The following is a 20,120-nucleotide window of genomic DNA, read 5'->3' as shown; positions in this document are numbered from 1 at the left end:
ACCACTTCTTGTACAAAGACGTCTGTTTGTATCTGTAGCTAGCTTTTGAGATGTCGTGCTACAGAAGAAGAATTAAAGGGTATGTAGATCGAATAATTAATAGGGAAATACTAAATCGACATGGGGAAAAAAGAAATCTACATCTACATCATACTTCTCAAGCCACCTAACTGTGTGTGGCAAAGGGTACTTCTGATACACGAATGACCCCCTCCTGTTCCATTCGCTAATGTCACGTGGAAAGAATTTTTGTCGGCAAGCCTCTGTATGGGCTCCAATTTTACGAAGTTTCTCGTAGTGATCGTTTCGCAAGATGTATGTGGGGGAAGTATTATGTTTCCTACTCTCCCCGGAAAATGCTCTCTCGAAATTTCAATAGTTAACCTGTTCGTGGTGTATATCTCTCTTGAAACGTCTGCGATTGGAGTTTGTCGATTATTTGTGTAATGCTCTCGCGCCGACTAAACGATTCCGTGAAGAAACGCGACCCTCTTCGCTGGATCTTCTCTATCTCTTGAATCAGTCCCACCCGGTAAGGATACCATGTAGATGAAGAACACCACTCAAGAATCGGTTGAACAAGCATCTTGAATGCCACTTCCTTCGTGAATGAGTTATGTTTCTTCTTCTTTTTTAAAAAAATTTAAAAAAAAGATTCTTCCTATGAACCTCAGTCTAGCATCTGCTTTTCCTACTGTTTGTTTTATGTAGTCACTCCACTTAAGGTCGCTATGTATAGTTACTTATAGATATTTTATGGTAGAGACTATTTCCAACAATTTGTCAACAACAGAGTAGTTGTGCAGTAGTGGATTTCTTTTCTTGTGTCTGCGCAATATGTTTTTATTTCTTTACGGCCAGGGTCAACTGCCAGAGCCTGCACCACTGATCGATCCTCTACAGGTCATTCTGCAAACCGATACTGTCTTCTGGAGTTGCTACTTTCCGTGTAGACAACAGCATCATCTGTGAAGAGTCTTAAAGAGCTTCCGACGCTTTCTGCTAGATCATTTACATACATTGTGAACAGTAATGGTCGTGTCACACTTCCTTGGGGTATTCCAGAAATTACGTCTACATCTGTCGATTTTATTCCGTTAAGAGAGACGTGTTGATTTGAATCTGCAAGGAAGTATTGAATTCAGTCGCAACTCTTCTCAAAAACTTGGTTCACTCGATTTTTTCAATCAACGGCAGTGCAGGACGGTGTCAGGTGCCTTCCTGAGGTCAAGGAACACGACAACAACCTGAGCGCCGTTGTCTGTAGCGCTATGGGGGTCATGGAGGAACAGAGCGAGCCGAAGTTCGGAAGATCTCAGTCTGTGGAATCCATGTTGATTTTTGTACAGGAGATTCTCGTTCTCCAAAAAGTCATATTCTTGAGCATAAAAGATGTTCAATAATTCTGCAACAGATTGACGCCAATTATATAGCTCTATAATTATGTGAATCTGTCCTACGTGTTGTGGACTGGGAGCGTCCACTTTGTTGAAAATCTCGTTGCCACTCAAAAAGACTGCTAAACATCCCTGACAGGACGGATGCGTGGGTTATAGGGCAGCACACAACAACGAAAATGACACAGAATTGTGAATAGCAAAATATATTACGCAACTTTGGTAACGCTGGTTACAGCAACTGTAGAATGCAGGTTTAGCTTATCTGTCCTGTGTTGACTACAGTTGCATGAAGGCAAACTAAATAATGTTATCTGAACTAAAATCGGAGGAAGACTTATCTTTTGTGTTGCTCTATTATTCGAAGAACGGTTCCATACTAAAAGCACTCATTTATTTCTCTAGATAGGCGGTCTGCGTCCATACACGATAATTCTACTCACGGTTCTCTTTCTACTGAAGGCTAACCACTGTCTATCTGTCGACCACTGTTTCTATCTCAATCGAAGACTTGAAGAAGCGATGAACGTTCTGCAGGAAGTCCCTAGCAAGAATCGGACTGACAACTTGCAGCTCGTGAATGATTACTTTAGCGCTCATCTGTCTTCCTGGTGGCGCTGCCGCTCCAGGGAGCGTAATTCTCGCGGGCAGCGTGATTGGTTTACGGACACCCGCGGTACTTCTGGTACCAACTGTTGCAAACTCTTCTTGTGCGGTATCTCAGTACACCACATTACGACTCTTCTTGAAAAGAGATATGTTCGTTGCTCCAGCGATCTACGAGAAACTACTGCTGTAAGGGGAGTAAGTTCTTCCGCAAAATTTTCGTAGAATCTTATAGGTATCTTCATTCCACTACTAAGCGATTGTAGCTGCTTTTCTATTCCGAGGTCGGTTATTTCAATATCTGTGTCGCATCTTGGCTAAAAGAAGGAACCGGTTGACAGGACAGATTCCGAGGCATCAAGGTGTCGTCCATTTGGTAACGGAAGAAAGGATGTGGGGTGAAAATTGTAGAGAGGAGCCAAGCCTTGAAAGTAGTAAGCAGATTCTAGTGGATGTAGGTTGCTATAGTTAAGCAGAGATGAAGAAGTATGAACAGGATAGGCTAAGGTGAAGAGTTGTATCAAAGACCACAACAACAGTGTTGTTGAGCGTCTGACAGGTCGTGACTGGTCGGTGAATCCCCGGCAGGCAGAGCTGCGCGGCAGGGCTCGCGATGGCGGTGCGGCGTTCGCGGCCGCCGGCGCTGCCGGACGTATTCGTCAAGGTGCTGGCTACTGCCTCCCTCCCTCCCTCCCCCCCCCCTGCCCTCTGCCCCTCCCGGGCACCCCACCCCTCCTGAACCGCTCCCGCCCCCTTTTCCTGCCACTTGCGGCAGTCGTTGTCGCAATTACCGCGATGGCGTGCCGATTAGGAAGGCGCCCGTCGGCCAATGGCGGTGCCGGGGGCGGCGCCCGGCACGCACGCCACCCACCCACACACACGCAACGCCTCACCTGCCCCCAGCCTTGCCACGCCACGTCACGGACGCCCGCTTCCCCTGCCGCAGTTCCATGCCTTGTCACACGCAGTTTAGACGAACGTTACACCGCTTCGCAGAGCGGCTGCGTGCACTGTGCACGGGAAACAAAAGACGAGTGGCACTGACCTGCAGTCGCTTATCAGAGCGAATGACAAGACCGTTACAATACGGGAAACGCAGATGAAATAGAACTGCGTTGTACAGTAAACAAACAGCAACCAAAGACACACGAGGAGAAAGAAAGCGACTGGCGAATTACACAAAACTGCCCATCTGCACGGCATAAAAACACACATTTCGCACTGCCAACAGCTAAACATGAATGACAGTGATCTAGAGTTATTTATCAAAACGAATGGAATTAGATTTTAAAATACCAGACAGGCTACCGACGTCACACACAGTTTCAACGAACGTTGCGCCGCTTCGTAGAGTGGGCACTTGTACTTCGCACAAGAAATAACATACGATGAGCAGTGGCCTGCAGCTGCATATCGCTACGAATGACGCGAGCGTTTAGAATATAGGAAATGCAGGCCAAACGGAATGACACTCCACATCAAAGGAACAGGAATCAAAAGTGTTCGGTTGTATGAGGAAAAAAGATATTGACGATCTTCACGAAGCTGGCCATCTGTGTGGCAAATAAATACTCGATTCAAATTGTGAGAAACAAAAGATGAATGACGCTGGACTCACTTATCAGAAAGAACGAAATATAATTTAAAAATATGAGAATGACAACTGAAGTCATACAGTTTCAGCGAACGTTAAGCCACTTCGCTAAGTAGGTAGACCTTGTGCACGTTACACGGAAGACAAAAGACGAGCGGCACTGCTCAACAGTTCGTTATCATGGCGAATGATGTCTGCATTAAGAACTCAGGACATTCAGATGAAATGGAATGACACTGCAGGATAAAGAAATAAGAATCAATGTGGTCGAGAGTGTGAGAAAAAAAAAAGATATTAGCAATTAACTTAAACTGGCCATCCGTGCGGTAGAAAAATACACACATCTCACTATGATATGCAAAAGTTAAATGTCACTGTTCTAGAGTTAGTTATCGTGGCGAATGAAATGCGATTTTAGCTTATCAGAAGGACAAACGGAAAATATTGCAGAAAAACCATAATGAAAATGGGCAGATGCTTCACGAGAAACCTACAGGCGAAACTGACATCCACATGATATGTCACTCCCAAGTAACATAGCGCGATGGAATTTGGACTACATATAGGAAGAACTGCTACAGTATAGTACAAAAAAATGGCTCTGAGCACTATGGGACTCAACTGCTGAGGTCATTAGTCCCCTAGAACTTAGAACTACTTAAACCCAACTAACCTAAGGACATCACAAACATCCATGCCCGGGGCAGGATTCGAACCTGCGACCGTAGCGGTCTTGCGGTTGCAGACTGCAGCGCCTTTAACCGCACGGCCACTTCGGCCGGCTGGTATAGTACAGAAGGCAACACTTTTATTTAATGACAGTAATTACACTGAAGTCACCGCGATTCATGATTGTACGCTAGCTTTACCAACGGCGGGGCGTGGTTCTTAATAGGGCGAGTGATCATTGCGGACGGCAGTGCAGCTCTCCAACGTGCTCCCGTGCGGCCACAAGTTTGGTAAGGAGTTGTTGTGGCAGGGCGTTCCATTCCTGCACCAGCGCGGTTGACAAATGTTGGACGGTCGTTGGTGCATGTGGGCTTGCTACAGTACGTCTCTCCAACTCATGCCAAACGTGTCCGATGCGATTGAAGTGAAGAGACCAGAGTGCAGGTCAGACCTTACGCCGAATATTCTCTCATTTCAAGAGCCCCTCCACCGGTATAGTTCGACGCGGTAGTGCAGTGCCATCTATAGAAGTTAAGTCAGGGCTCAATGTGGCTCCGGAAAGACGCAAATAGGGAAGCGGTACAGTGTCACAATAACATTGACGGTTGAGTTTGAAGATTTGGAGGTTAGTACGTCCATGCAACGCTACGTCTCCTGAGACCAAATGGTTCAAATGACTCTGAGCACTATGGGACTCAACTTCTGAGGTCATTAGTCCCCTAGAACTTAGAACTAGTTAAACTTAACTAACCTAACGACATCACACACATTCATGCCCGAGGCAGGATTCCAACCTGCGACCGTAGCGGTCTTGCGGTTCCAGACTGCAGCGCCTAGAACCGCACAGCCACTTCGGCCGGCTCCTGAGACCATAACACCTGAGCTACCACAACGATCATGTTCGACAATGTTCCTGGCTGCATTACATGTTCCCACCTTCCGCCATATGAAGGTAGTTGCAGCATTGCAAAAAATGACCGTTTGGGAATCCCAGCTGTTACGGAGTGGGGAGCCATAATGTTGCATGGGCGTAGCCACCTCCAAATCTTTCAGCACAACGCGGTAAACTCACCGGTCAACGATATCGTGACTCTGTACCTTTTCCCCATTTGCGACTTTTCAGGGACTCTTTCGCCCCTGACTTCATTTCTTTCATGACAATGCGCAACCGTATCGAATAGCGCAGGTGAATGAGCTGATAGAATGAGATGAGGTTCCACGAATACACTGGTCTGCCCGCCCCTCCGACTTAAATCCCGTCGTGCACGTGTGGGATGCGTTGGAAGACGTATTGCGGCACGTCCACGTGGGTCAACCACCACCCAGCAGCCGCCAGCCACGCTGTTGCCGACGTCGGAGGAATGGAGCGCCTTGCCACAGGAACTTTTTTTTGGGGGGGGGGGGAAATTTGTGTTAAGGACTTACGTGAGCAAACTGCTGAGGTCATCGGTCCCTAAGCTTACGCACTACTGAATCTAACTTAAACTAACTTACACTAAGGACGACACAACCACTCGAACCTCCGACGTGGGGAGCCGCGCTGACAGTGACAAGAAGCCTGAGACCGCGCGGCTAGACCACGCGGCCCACAGGAACTCCTTACCAACATTGTGTCCAGCATAAGGATCCGCTACAGAACATGCACTGTCGTCCATAGTGATGACACCCCCTACGGACTACCACGTCCCACCTTTTGGGACGGCCAGGGGAACCATCATAAAAAACGGTAACTTCAATTAATTACCGTTGTAGATTAACAGTAACACTTCCGTTGGTGTCATTGTGTACTTTTTTCAGTTACCTTCTGTACTATTGTATTGTATGTTAACCGGGGATCTAGAAACGATGGAGAGGCTCCGTCCCCACCGCAGCCGCAGTGGTCCACAACCCCACGACGACTACCGCAGTCCACTTCACCCCTCCACCGCCCCACACTGAATCCAGGGTTATTGTGCGGTTCGGCCCCCGGTGGACCCCCCCAGGGAACGCCTCACACCAGACGAGTGTAGCCCCTATGTTTGCGTGGTAGAGTAATGGTGGTGTCCGCGTACGCGGAGAATTTGTTTACGCAGCAATCGCCGACATATTGTAGCTGAGGCGGAATAAGGGGAACCAGCCCGCAATCGCCGAGGCAGATGGAAAACCGCCTAAAAACCATCCACAGACTGGCCGGCTCACAGGACCTCGACACAAGTCCGCCGGGCGGATTCGTGCCGGGGACCAGGCGCTCCTTCCCACTCCGGAAAGCCGTGCGTTAGACCGATCGGCAAACCGGGCGGGCTTCTATATTGTACTTTACCAGGTTCTTTCTGCGTCTGTTCCAACTTTCATCTAGCTACAGAACTTGGCACTGGCACATCATGTGTAAGCTACTTTCGTCCTTAACTTTGCGTACCAGTGTAGGACACACAAACAGTTTCAGTTTTTGCGGTGTTCTTTCCTCGTTAACTGATGCGGCTTCCTAGCGCGGTTTCCTAATTTGTGTCGACGACACATACATATGGGCGGAATGGTACGTCTGAAACGTTTCACAGCCTACAGTGAACTAGGTATAAGTAAAGAAGCGAGGTTAGGGCACAGGCATAAATGTGACGAGCATTTAAAGGGACATTGTACGTCCTATGCCCCCAATTTTAAATTATCGAAACTTGTGACACATTATCTTGGAAACTTTTTGAGACACCAGCTTACAATTTTTCATAATTATTGAATGGACTTTTCTAGACACACTGAACTAGAATTATTACTAAAATTCTACTGTGGCTCATGTTATCTTTTTTTTCAAACACTCAATTTTTTGGCATAATTTTGTAAATAAATGAACATAAAAACAAAACAACTCAGGATATTTTAATTATGCTAGTTCCAAATGTGTTGAATCTCACACTTGCATCCTGTGAGATTTTAGCACTTTTTTAGAAAACGGGTTGTTTTTGAAAAAAATGTAGTTCAGAGATACTGAGGTTTAAAACATTTTTTATTACAAATTCATATACAGACTTACATTTCTGCGTCTTTTTGCACTATAACTGCCCTGACCCATAGTCTGCGCCACCTTCAGTGTCACAATAGCCCATTGCTTGCCTCCTCCTTTTCTTTGTTGCTTCTTTTGTCATTTGCAGAGCAGCTAACTTTGCTTCACGTACACGAATCTCGTCCAGTTCCCACAGTCCTTTAGCTGTGTTCTGTCCAAATCTTACCCCAGACTTCTCCAGAACTTTAAGTCTTCCATAGTTCCCTCCATTGAAAGTTATTACAGCATCAGACACTACTAACTTTAGACTCATGAGGCCAACAAATACATTTTTAGGCACACGGCACCACACAACATTACTGAAGGACTCATTCACATTCCAGGTCTACCCATGTAAACACTTCTTTAGGAGCTCAGGATTTACCAAATCTCTGTAAATAGGTTTGATTGCCTCCATTAGTGCCAAAGGAAGAGAATGTTTATGTGTGAATTTATGCAGGGTGCCAGAAAATTCAGCTTGCCAATATTTGCACCAAGTGTTTGGTGGAGGTGGACACAAAGCATGACATGGCTTTCCATCGGTTGATATTCGATGAAATAAAGTGCTCCATACAGCTCTTTTCATCTTCTGCGTTTCCTTAAGTTACTTTTACGCTTAGTCATTTTATTTACGTATAAAAAGCAATAGAAGTCAGCTTACTATAAAAATAGCCGATAGTCACACTAGTTTCAACGAAAACTAATATAAGAAACAAAGGACTGATTTGTTTATTCGTAATGCCAACTTCTGAGACGCAGCAGTAGGCACAAAACAAAGCAATTCACAGCTTTCTAGACTGTGTAGGTCCCAAGATATGACTGCTCAACTGTGACAGTATATACGTAGCCACGATATTTGACAGTCACACGTCAACATTCAAAATATTATTTGAAGATCTCACAATTGTCTGATTTTAATGTATTATACATCAAAATGTTCAGGAAAGTCCAAAGTACGATATGGAGTAGAAAACATAAAATGTCACATTTCAACGAATCTCGTGTACAATGTCCCCATAAACCTGTTAAAGCAAGGAGACAACAGAGGGACAATTCGAATTTGCCTGTAACGAACTAAACAAGAAAAGAGAGTTTCACTGTATCAATGAACAGGATAACACAAAAATAGTGGAATGAACAGATGTGCTGTCTATTATTGGGAGAACTTTGTCAGAAAGAGAGACAAATAAAAGCTACACATAACGTGCAAAGGAAAAATATATGTTTTCCATAAAATTTAGTAATCATACAGTGAGGTTCAGATAAGTAAAATGTGAAGACTATGACCTTTAGCATCTTTCGAAAAATCCAGTTTTCACCTGAAAGACTCGAAGAACAACTGCTACCGTCCAGCGAGAGGTACAATAAAGGCCATTCCCGTATTCTGGAATCGCATTTCAACACAAGCCAAGTTGTCAAAGCTTCAAATACCTTTTCATTGCTTGTAACAGGAATGAATGTACATTTTGAATAATGTAACTCATGCCGCTGCAATCGAAGACTGGAAGACTTGGAAACAAATACGATCTTAAGGAGGTACAGGATACCATACAAATCCCAAAATAGATATATCTAGGTAAAGGCTAGGTAACGCTAGCCACGTTACAGTATGAGGATAATAAAATTTTCGTGTGTGACGTTTTCGCCAGCGTCCGTAACAGTTGTTGCGGAAATCATGCTTGTATAATAAAATCTTGGGGAATAATTCTTTCAACTGAAATGCCGTAGCCGAGATGGGACCTACAAAGTTGTCGATTACGTACTTCGTTATTGCATGTCAAAATCACTTTCAGCTGCTATCGGAGATAAATAACTAAACTCTAATGGTTGCTGCAGCTAACACCCGACTATCTCCTCTTTCAAATTGTAAAGTGCCTTTCTTTTGCCATTCTCGACTACGGTAGCTCAGAAATTATGTCACTGATCGTGCATAGGCAAAGCCCTATGATATCTCTCGATTAGGTGACAGGAAACCTAATTTAATGTTTTTCTTCTTTTTTTAAAAAAAATTTTTGTTACTGAATCCAGGTGTGCACTTGCATGCGTGTACCACCGTTCTTCAATGCCTGACTTGGTAATGATGTATTATAGTTTGAATTTTTTTATTATAATCAGCTCCACATACTACATTTTGTTCGCACATGTTCGTTGAACAAAGACATAATGCGTGTTAGTGCGTATCACAATGAAAGCTTCGTCTGTAGTGCTAGCCTCTGTGATAATACACCAACAACGAAGCATGCAACTGGACGCTGCTGCTGCACGTTCCGCTGAACGTCGCGTCCGCAGACGGTTTGGTCCTTTGAACTCACTACTAGGTAACAGGTTGCTGTCATTTTAAAGGGTGATACACTCTGCAGGAAAGAGGAAATTTTAAAGAGGCACATTAAGTACACTACTGGCCATTAAAATTGCTACACCAAGAAGAAATGCACATGATAAACGGCTATTCATTGGACAAATATATTATACCAGAACTGATATGTGATTACATTTTCACGCAATTTGGGTGCATAGATCCTGAGAAATCAGTACCCAGAACAACCACCTCTGGCCGTAATAACGGCCATGATACGCCTGGGCATTGAGTCAAACAGAGCTTGGATGGCGTGTACATGTACAGCTGCCCATGCATCTTCAACGCGTTACCACAGTTCATCAAGAGTAGTGACTGGCGTATTGTGACGATCAGTTGCTCGGCCACCATTTCAATTGGTGAGGGATCTGGAGAATGTGCTGGCCAGGGCAGCAGTCGAACATTTTCTGTATCCAGAAAGGCCCGTACAGGACCTGCAACATGCGGTCGTGCATTATCCTGCTGAAATGTAGGGTTTCGCAGGGATCGAATGAAGGGTAGTGCCACGGGTCGTAACACATCTGAAATGTAACGTCCACTGTTCAAAGTGCCGTCAATGAGAACAAGAGGAGTCCGAGACGTGTAACCAATGGCACCCCATAATATCACGCCGGGTGATACGCCAGTATGACGATGACGAATACTCGCTTCCAACGTGCGTTCACCGCCATGTCGCCAAACCGGATGCGGCAATCATGATGCTGAAAACAGAACCTGGTTTCATCCGAAAAAATACCGTTTGACATTCGTGCACCCAGGTCCGTCGTTGAGTACACCATAGCAGGCGCTCCTGTCTGTGATGCAGTGTCAAGGGTAACCGCAGCCATGGTCTCCGAGCTGATAGTCCATGCTGCTGCAAACGTCGTTGAACTGTTCATGCAGATGGTTGTTGTCTTGCAAACGTCCCCATCTGTTGACTCAGGGATAGAGGCGTGGCTGCACGATCCGTTACAGCCATGCGGATAAGGTGCCTGTCATCTCGAATGCTAGTGATACGAGGCCGTTGGGTGCAGCACGGCGTACCCTATTACCCTGCTGAACCCACCGATTCCATATTCTGCTAACAGTCATTGGATCTCGACCAACGCGAGCAGCAATGTTGCGATACGATAAACCGCAATCGCGATAGGGTACAATCCGACCTTTATCAAAGTCGGAATCGTGATGGTAGGCATTTCTCCTCCGGACACGAGGCATCACAACAACGTTTCACCAGGTAACGCCGGTCAACTGCTGTTTGTGTATGAGAAATCGGTTGGAAACTTGCCTCATGCCAGCACGTTGCAGGTGTCGCCACCGGCGGCAGACTTGTGTGAATGCTCTGAAAAGCTAATGATTTGCATATCACAGCATCTTCTTCCTGTCGGTTAAATTTCGCGTCTGTAGCACATCATCTTCGTGGTGTAGCAATTTTAATGACCAATAGTGTAGAAATGGGGCAAGATGAGCACTGGAGAGTTAATATTACACCTTAATTAATGACTGTATCCAATCACCAATATGTCAGGGATGCCGTTTTCATGCCTGACTTGTGACGGAGCTAAGTCGTTTCATCATGTTTGTAAAGAAGATTAACTCTCTGAAAATGAAGCACATTTATATACTCGTTGCAGCGAAGGCTTTTTTCTCTTTCTTTCCCTCGTGTTATCCTACTCAGGTTGAGACTCATCAGGATGTCCTGTTCGCCTTGAAATAGCCAGCTTTTTGTATGGGCTAGTGCTCCTCCTGACACTATTATGCCATCATAATGTAACGCGATGAGCGTCGTCTGCCTCTGATAGAGCAACGTGTTGTTCGTTTTCGGATTTAACTGGCTGTTTGTCGTGTACCTGACACGAATGCAGAGAAATAGCCTTGTATCATCCTACGCAGTGAAACTCAGTAAAAGCCAGACACAAGCTGATCAACGTACCAGACCTGTTTTTTTTATCTCGCAAGCTAGTTATTGTGCGTATTCAGTGTACTGGGATGAATGCGCGATTGACTTTTGTAAGTCATTCTGGTGTATACACTGTGCGACCTTCAGCATAGAAAGCTACCACCTCCAGCAGTAACACTGGTTCCGACTTGGCTGGGTATCGAGTCAACTGAGCTTGTATGACAGACAGACGTACATCATCCCTTGCTGCTTCGTCTCTGTGCCGGAGTTCATCAGTCGTACTGGCTGACAAGTGATGGCGTGGCAGTATCTCGGCAAACCATGATCAGTTTTCCATGGTTGAGAGACGACAAGAACGCGCAGCCCAGGGCAACACCAAACACCCTTTCTCTCAAGGCGCACCAGGACAGCACGACCAACACTATATCATGCGTTAGCTTGTTGAAATATAACGTCGCAAAGATCTGATTTGGTTTGATCTGATTTGCGCAGTGAGGTAAAAATAAAAGTGTCTTAGCCCACTATTTCCCGCGCTGAAACTTAATTTATTGCACGGTTTCGCTCCCTGTGACTCCAGTAAAGCCCACCAACATCCTTAAAAAGTAGTAGGAGACCCTTTTTTAGTTCCTTATTCAACACGATTTATTCAGGGCTTAATGACCAGAATATTCTGTGTCTTTCGACCTCCAATGCTTTACACTGGAAGAACTGGTGCGATGCGGTTTCATCACCCTTACCATATAGTCCACACTTATGGCGCTTTTTACTCCATAACAATCACGTGTAGTTATTTCTTAAAGTCGCCGTGGCCAGTAGCCATATTTTTGTATCCGAACCATAATTAGCCATATTTTTGTATCCGAACCATAATTCAATAGTCTAGGTGCTGCCTCCTGATCCAGCCACGTAGTTTTCATTTTACCATCACTTTGGTGATGATTAGGACAGGTTCTGGCGCAATAAATGGAGACGTCGCACCATTCCTGTCCATCCTAGCAGCCTGTTCATTGCCGTTAATTCCTGAGTGACCTCCTGTTGCTTTCCCTCAGTGTCACAAAGGCATTGTGGCATTCCGCTACGATCTGTGATCTTTCTGCAGGGCCTAATAGAGATTTCACAGTTGGTTGGCTCTCTGAATAAATGTAGACGCTATGATCCTTGTAGAATTTAGGCAGATTCTTCTCCGCGCGCACCCTGGTAGTGAATATTTCCTCCTGGAATATCATAGCCACCAGTTTCCTTAGAAAGACTGACGTCTACCCTAGGCGGTACCCCATATACGCCGGCCCCAGCGCCTTCACCTGTTTTCCATCCGTCAGTAAACCCCACTGGGCGGTCTCGCGGTTCGTTTTTCAGCTGCTCTCTTGTTCCAGTTGTTGCTCTGGAACGTTTGCTGAGGCAGCTGAACGCTATTGTATGGTCAGCCGGAATTTCCCCGAGCATTCCTACCATTTACCACATTCCCTATGTTGGCGTGAGATTCAAAATATCCTAAAGGTATCCAGTTCTGTCCAGTTGTTAATCTGTATGCTCCTGCCGCTGCATCCATTGTAACCCAAAGGTGTAATGGGGACATGTACAGAATGGTCTCCTTCCCAGCTGTGGGTGTGCTGCTAATTCGTGTGTTATGGGTAAACAGACCAATCTCTGCACCTCGTGAACCTCGTTAGCAGCCACCTTCCGTCCTACTTTATTCTACTTGCCGTATCCCAATCAATTATCATAGATCCCACTGCAGTACATACTCCTGAGGTATGGGTCCCAACGTCACAAAGAACTTGTAGATAGGTCAGAGACACCAGCCTTAACACGTCAGACAGTATTGGCTGCTGTCCAAATTGCCTACTAGGCGAGCCAAACGTGGTCGTGTTGTGTACCTAAATACGCCCGGTGCTAGACCCTATAACAATGTCCAGCAACCTTGGTTTTCTTGGGAGTCTTCACGTAATCGCGATGCTACTCGCATAACCTGGACTCATCTGAAAAAACGACGACGTGCCGCTCCCGAATCCTGTTTAGTCGTTGGACGCACCGCTGTCGGCTCGAGTCTATCTGCTGTCGCGTCAAGCAACGCTGCAAGTATGGCCGCTGTGCAAACAGTTCGATATGTTCCAGACGTCCGTGTAGATAAGTCTCTTGCCGAGAACAAACCCGTTTCCTGACTCAAGGTAATTGACGTCTGAGTTAACAATATGTCTACGCTCCCGGGCGCTAGTCGCACGGTAGCGCTGGTGTAGTGCGTCGTGTTGAGCGCGGCCCTGCTGAACCCATCTATTCCATATTCGCATGACAGTCGTGGGTTCCCGACCTCCACGAGCAGCAAAACTGCAGAACGATAAACTGCAGTCTCGACAGGTGCAGTCTAATGATCCTCTCGATTTCTGACTCGTGTTCTTCTTAGACGAGGTGTAACACGCTGTTCTTAAGAAAAAAAAAACAACATTAAAAAGCAATTTCGGAATAATAACATTGTAGCTTAATGTCCCCTTAGGTACATAACATAGATGGTATTACTCCTACGTATTTCGTTGACCTACGATTGTGATTAAATACCAATGATTTGCAATATCAAAGCATGTAATGCACTTCTTGGCAATTTCAGTTTCCTACATGCCTCTTCATGGTGTTCATAGTATGAAAGCTTTCACGACCGGATGACATATCTTCTGGTAAACCTTCCGGGATGTAAGGTCGTGGCCTATGAAACTCTTCAGCTCCTAACGTTTCGTTCAGAGCTGAAGAGTTTCATGGACCACGACCTTACATCCCGGAAGGTTTACCGGAAGATGTCTTCATGGTGTGCCAGTTTGAAGTAGCCAGCAGAGCAGTTGTCGTCAGGAATGCATGTGCACCTTAGTAATTCTTGTTTTCACGATCGTTATGTAAGACGTAAAACGTATAATCCGTTCACATGCCCTGGTGGGCCCATCGTCACCGACCGACCGCCGTGTCATCCTCAACCAGTGACGTCATTGGATGCTGTACCAAGGGGCGTGGAGTCATCACACTGTTCTCTCGGCCGTTGTCAGTTCTCGTGACCTATAACCACTGCTGCACGATCAAGTAGCTCCTCAGTTGGTAGCTCCTCAGCTGGCGCACGCGGCTGAGTACATCCACTGTCAGTCCATCCACGGACTAAAAATCCCTGGCAGTACCGGGAATCGAAACCGAGTCCTCCACATGGCAATCAGTCGCACTGACCACTTTTGCTGTAGTCGTCGTTTTTGCGTCAGTGGTTCTGGGCGGATGTCGCAGACTTCTTTCAAATTCCCTCAACGAGGATTTTGCCCATTTTTTTTGCTACAGGTTGTGGCCAGTCCCATGATGGAATACACTGAGCTACCTTGCAGGCAACCACGCAGCTACGGAAGCAAAGTAAGTAGGCTAAAAGATATGACGGTATGAACTCGACTGATGCGCAATCTGCCTAGAATGCGTGTTCTTCAAATGTACTGAAGAGAGCATCGAAAGAATAGTATCACTTTTTCTCCTAAGATTCCAATTTAAGTTCCCTAAATGTCTGTATTACATTTAAGCATCTACTATAATATTCCCCTGCAAACCTAGTTTCGTGTTTCTGAGTTCTTTCAGCGTCTTATGTGAGATGAATTCCGTATGAGCCCCGAATACTGGAGAAACATATTAAAAAAAGCTGCACTAGAATTCACTTATGATTTTCTCTAAGAGATTCACTGCACTTGCACAGAACTCTCTCAACGAAACTGAGTCTTCCATTCACTTTCTTTGCTATTGATGTCATGCGTTCTTCACGTTGTTTACCCTGATCATTTAGGCGATACGACATGATCCAGATGTTTACCGCTGAAATTTTAATGTGACATTATCGCGAACGTACACAGGTTTTAAGTTCTTTTAAGCACCGTTACTGGAGACATTGTGCATCGACTGTATTGTGAAATGAAGACTCGAACAATTTCACAAAGGGAATAGATGAGGAGAGGTGGAATTATTGTCTTTAATTATCTGGAAGTCTCGCAGAAGGCAGGTCACTGTTTCAGGTTGTAGGTTATTGTTTTTTTCTCAATAAACCCTATCTTTTTGTTCTCTCACTCTGTAAGCGCTACAGCGAAAATTTCTTTTTTTCTCTGCCAATGATTTATCAATTACCAATGCAAGAGACGGTCTTCTCTGTGTCGAAAGCAAATAAGTTATTTCTATTCGTTACCGAGACAAATCATTAGTACTCCCTTCTCTCTCTGAGAACTGACTATACATCATTCTACGGTACGATAACATCAGTGACCGCACGTTCTCCAGGTAAATATTTTTTCAACTTTTGTTTACACAAACGATACCATCACACTTCTTGCCACACGTCATCTGTACACCATTGAAAAACATGTGTCTGATCAGCTGAAAGAATTAACATTGTCCCCTTTGTGTGATAGGCTACAGGACTTCTGCAAAAAAAAAAAAAGGTTTAAAAGTTAATCATCCGTATTTCATTGCCTGACCGTCTCTCGTTCTGAATTCGTTCGCTATCAACAATTTGTTCCCCTGTCATTATCAGTGGCATCAGTGACATGTTATTTCGTCATCTCTCACTGGAGTACATATGTTAAAACATGTAATTGAAATCCAGTGTAACAGTGGCTCAGTAAGGATTAATCTCCAGAGATTCTTGTTCGAGTAAGTAAAAAAGTGTCGCGACAATTTTCGGCAAGTTTGTCTATCAGCTGTCAGACAATACAACCACCACTTCTGAAATGCCAGTAGACCAGGGCAACTTAAAATAGCTTTCAGCATGGAGCGACTGAGGATAAAAACTGTGGGGGGACGACGATGATAGTAATCCCACGTGAGATAATGGACATTGCCTATCGAGCATGTGCAGGACGATGAGCCGAACTTACCGACAGTGAAAACATCAGTTACGAACTGCAATCTTAAATAGCTGAGGGACGGCCTAAAAGAAGCCAAACATCATGACAACAAAGCACACCATGTCAGAAAACCGAACTGCAACTCATTCCGGACGCAGTGAGCAGGTAAATCTTGAGGAAAACCGGGAAGGATATCCCAAGACCTCGACACCCACCGCCGGCCGTTGTGACCGAGCGGTCCGGAACCGCGAGACTGCTACTGTCGCAGGTTCGAATCCTGCCTTGGGCATGCATGTGTGTGATGTCTTTATGTTAGTTAGGTTTAAGTAGTTCTAAGTTCTAAGGGACTGATGACCTCAGATGTTAAGTCCCATAGTGCTCAGAGCCATTTGAACTATTTGACACCCACCTCTACTGCTTGGGTGCAAAGGCAGCACAGCCCCTGTTAATCCTGAGTTGTTCCGGATGAGGGTAATATTTCTGTGTGTCAGAGGGCCAAAGGGCAGTAACACCTTCCTCTGCCTCTTTCTGTTTGTCTTTCTCCTGATTTTTACTTTCTTCCATTTCTTTTACTCTCCTTAAACAGCACAACTGTGGGTGTGGGTGTGTTTGAGATTTATGGGCGCTAAACAGCGTGGTCATCAGCGCCCAAACGCATAAAAACTGGAACACATGCAGTGAAGGGACTAAGACGAACAGCGAAAACAGCACAACTCTCAGATACAGTAGTATTCAGGGTTTTTCCGTAAGAGCGTGAAAAATTTTAGCAGGACGTAGAGAATGCTCCACTGAACAATTTGAGACTGGGAACCTGGGGTCGGAGAAGAGAGCTGAAGGAGATATCGAAGTACATCCCAACTTATTTACAACTAACATGTGTACAAGTTTATACGTATTGTACTGTTTATTTCCTGCTAGGAAACATGGAGGACGAGCCTGATTACTAGGAAACCATGGTGAATGTTTTGTTTAGTTTACTTGTCCATATGGTGGCTCTGATGTACCGTATTTGCATTGTCCCATGACAGAACGTGCTATGCATCAACAACGGACCCATCCACTACTCAGTGCTATTCAGAGACGTCGAGCAGTACCGGTATAGTTTCGCGGAACTCACTGACGTGCAACTTGTGTTTGAGGAAGTACGTTGGAGTGCTCTCGCTGCTGAAAAGCTGTACAGGAAAAGATATCATAACAGGCATCATCCGTCACGACGAGTGTATATTTCCCTCGATCGACGAATGCGGGAGGCTGGTTCATTGGAAAGAAGAAACTAAGGACGTGGCAACACGAGGACAACTCGTACACTAGATTTTGAAGAGCAGGTGCTGGAACGTGTTACAGCGGACCCCGCAACAGGTACTCGTCGTACTGCACGTGAAATGGGCGCTGCACTTACCAGCGTGTGGCGAGTACTCCACGAACAAAATGAGCAACAATTACACCCATTATCACCCACAACGACTCCATGCAATGCTTGTGACTGACTTTGCACCAAGGGTCGCATTGTGTCCTGCAGTGTTGCTCCAACAATTTAGATATCAACCAGATTTCCTCCAGATCGTGCTATTTACTGACGAGGCTTCATTTGATCGTGATGGTATTTCGAAGACCAGGAATAGCCATACGTGGGATGAGGAAAACCACCACGCTCTACTAGAGTTACACCATCAAGTACGTTTCGCTGTGAACATCTGGGCCGACATTGTAGGCGACAATCTCGTTCGGCCATGTTTTCTACCTGACCGTCTAAATGGCCATCTTTACTTGAGTTCGTGGAAAGAGTTCTACCTGAGTTGTTGGAGGACATACCCTAGGTTGTTCGTGAGAGGACGTGGATACAACACGACGGTGCACCGCCTCACTTCAGTGTGGATGTCCGCAGCCACCTCAGTGCTGTATTTCATGGTCGGTGTATTTCAAGGGGAGGTCCTATTCCATCTGACCTGAATCCCCTTGATTATTTCCTATGGGGATAGCTAAAGTCATTCGTGTATGAGATCCCACTGGATACGGAGATGAAAGTAGTTGCCAGAATTGTAGCAGCCTGTGATGTGTTTCAAAACACACCAGGGATATTTGTGAGCGGGCGTCAGACTCGTGTTCGACGCTGTCATGCATTTTGCATTGAGGTTGATGGCCGTCAGTTTCAGCACATTATGTAACATACAGTACAAGTGGTACATTCATTGAATCAATGATGGTATTTGCAGTTAACTGTAACTAATGTAAATAAACCAGTACACAGTAATGTTCTTTTATTCCTCTTATCTCCTTAAGCTGGCTTCTCCTACTCCAGGTTCCCTGCCTCGAATTGTTCAGGGCAGCGTCCTGTATGTCTGTTAAATTTTGCACGCTCTTACGGAAACACCATGCATATGAAATTTTATGCTAAGATATTGTGTATTGTATTAAAAGAACTTCATGTTTGTTTCAGTATCTAATTAACCAACGAAAGAAAACAGCAAGTAAATAAATACGAGGGAACCTCAAAAATTAACTTAACATTTTGTTATGATAGAACAACGGTCGAAACGTTCGACCGATCGTTCAGTTCCTTGACGATGGAAATCCACTCCTTGGTCGCGGAAACGTTCGAGGACCCCTACGTCAACGTCTCCGTCGTTCACAAATCTCCTTACCCCTCAAATGTTCTTTCAGCATGACACAAAGACAGAAATCGTATGGTGGAAGATTTGGATTTTCCTTTCAGACACCCACGTCTGTGCGGCCTTGGTCAAATTGTCACTTTGGATTTGATCCATATACTGCCAGAATTTCAAGATGAATCCGTGTACAATTTAGGCGTTTTGCCCAAAAGAATGGTACTGTCCCGCATACACCAACTTCTGAGTACGTTTCTAGTTGCGGCGCCATTTCCGTCCCATACTGTAATGCACCTGTTATCCGTACAGTAGCGGAATTGTGTCTACAAGAAGCCTCGAACATGGTCTCTCTTCTAAGAATGTGCCATTCTTGTTGCACAGTTGTCTTGGAGTGGGACAGAAAGTTTTATTTTATTATTTAGCGTATGACTAATACAGACATATCATGAAATTAAATTACATATACATATGTACATAGCGACACAGAAGAAACTTAAGTTTGTCTTTACAACTGAATATCCAGTCCTTCAATCCAGCGCACTGCATCTGGAGTTGCTAGCAGGAAGTCCTCTTTGGCGCCGAGATAGGCTCGAATCCTGCATTCACTGACAATGTGGTGAACAGTCTGGTATGGAGCCCCGCAGTCACAGGCTGGATCAGGCAGCTTCTTCCACTTAAAGAGAGCATCCTTGCATCGGCCATGGCCGGTACGGATTCTGTTGAGAGTAGTCCAGGTCTTGCGTGCTAGGTCGAATCCACTTGGAATTATGCAGGTGCACATCTGTCACTGCTTCCCCACCGACCTTTCCATTCTTCAAGAGGTTTGAAATCCTTAGAAAACATGTCAGCAGCATCGCACAGAGTTGGATGGCGTGATTTCAGTCTCTTGCGATTTAAAAGTGGCAGGTCGCCATGCACGGGTAGGTTAGAATTCCTGGATATCTTGTGGAATTATCTCATAAGGGTAGTACATCTGCGTAGATCAGGAGGCATTGTACCGGTTAACAGTGGAAGCCAATAAACTGGAGTAGATCTGTTTGCGCCAGATATTATGCGCATTGTAGTATTCAGCTGGGTATCAACAAGCCTTGTATGATGACTGTTCGTCCAAACAGGTGCATAATACTCAGCACTTGAGCACACCAAGCCCAGGGCT

The sequence above is a fragment of the Schistocerca piceifrons genome, chromosome 1, assembly GCF_021461385.2.
Source record: "Schistocerca piceifrons isolate TAMUIC-IGC-003096 chromosome 1, iqSchPice1.1, whole genome shotgun sequence".
In the NCBI taxonomy this organism is placed as follows: domain Eukaryota; kingdom Metazoa; phylum Arthropoda; class Insecta; order Orthoptera; family Acrididae; genus Schistocerca; species Schistocerca piceifrons.
This window is presented reverse-complemented; position numbering follows the sequence as displayed.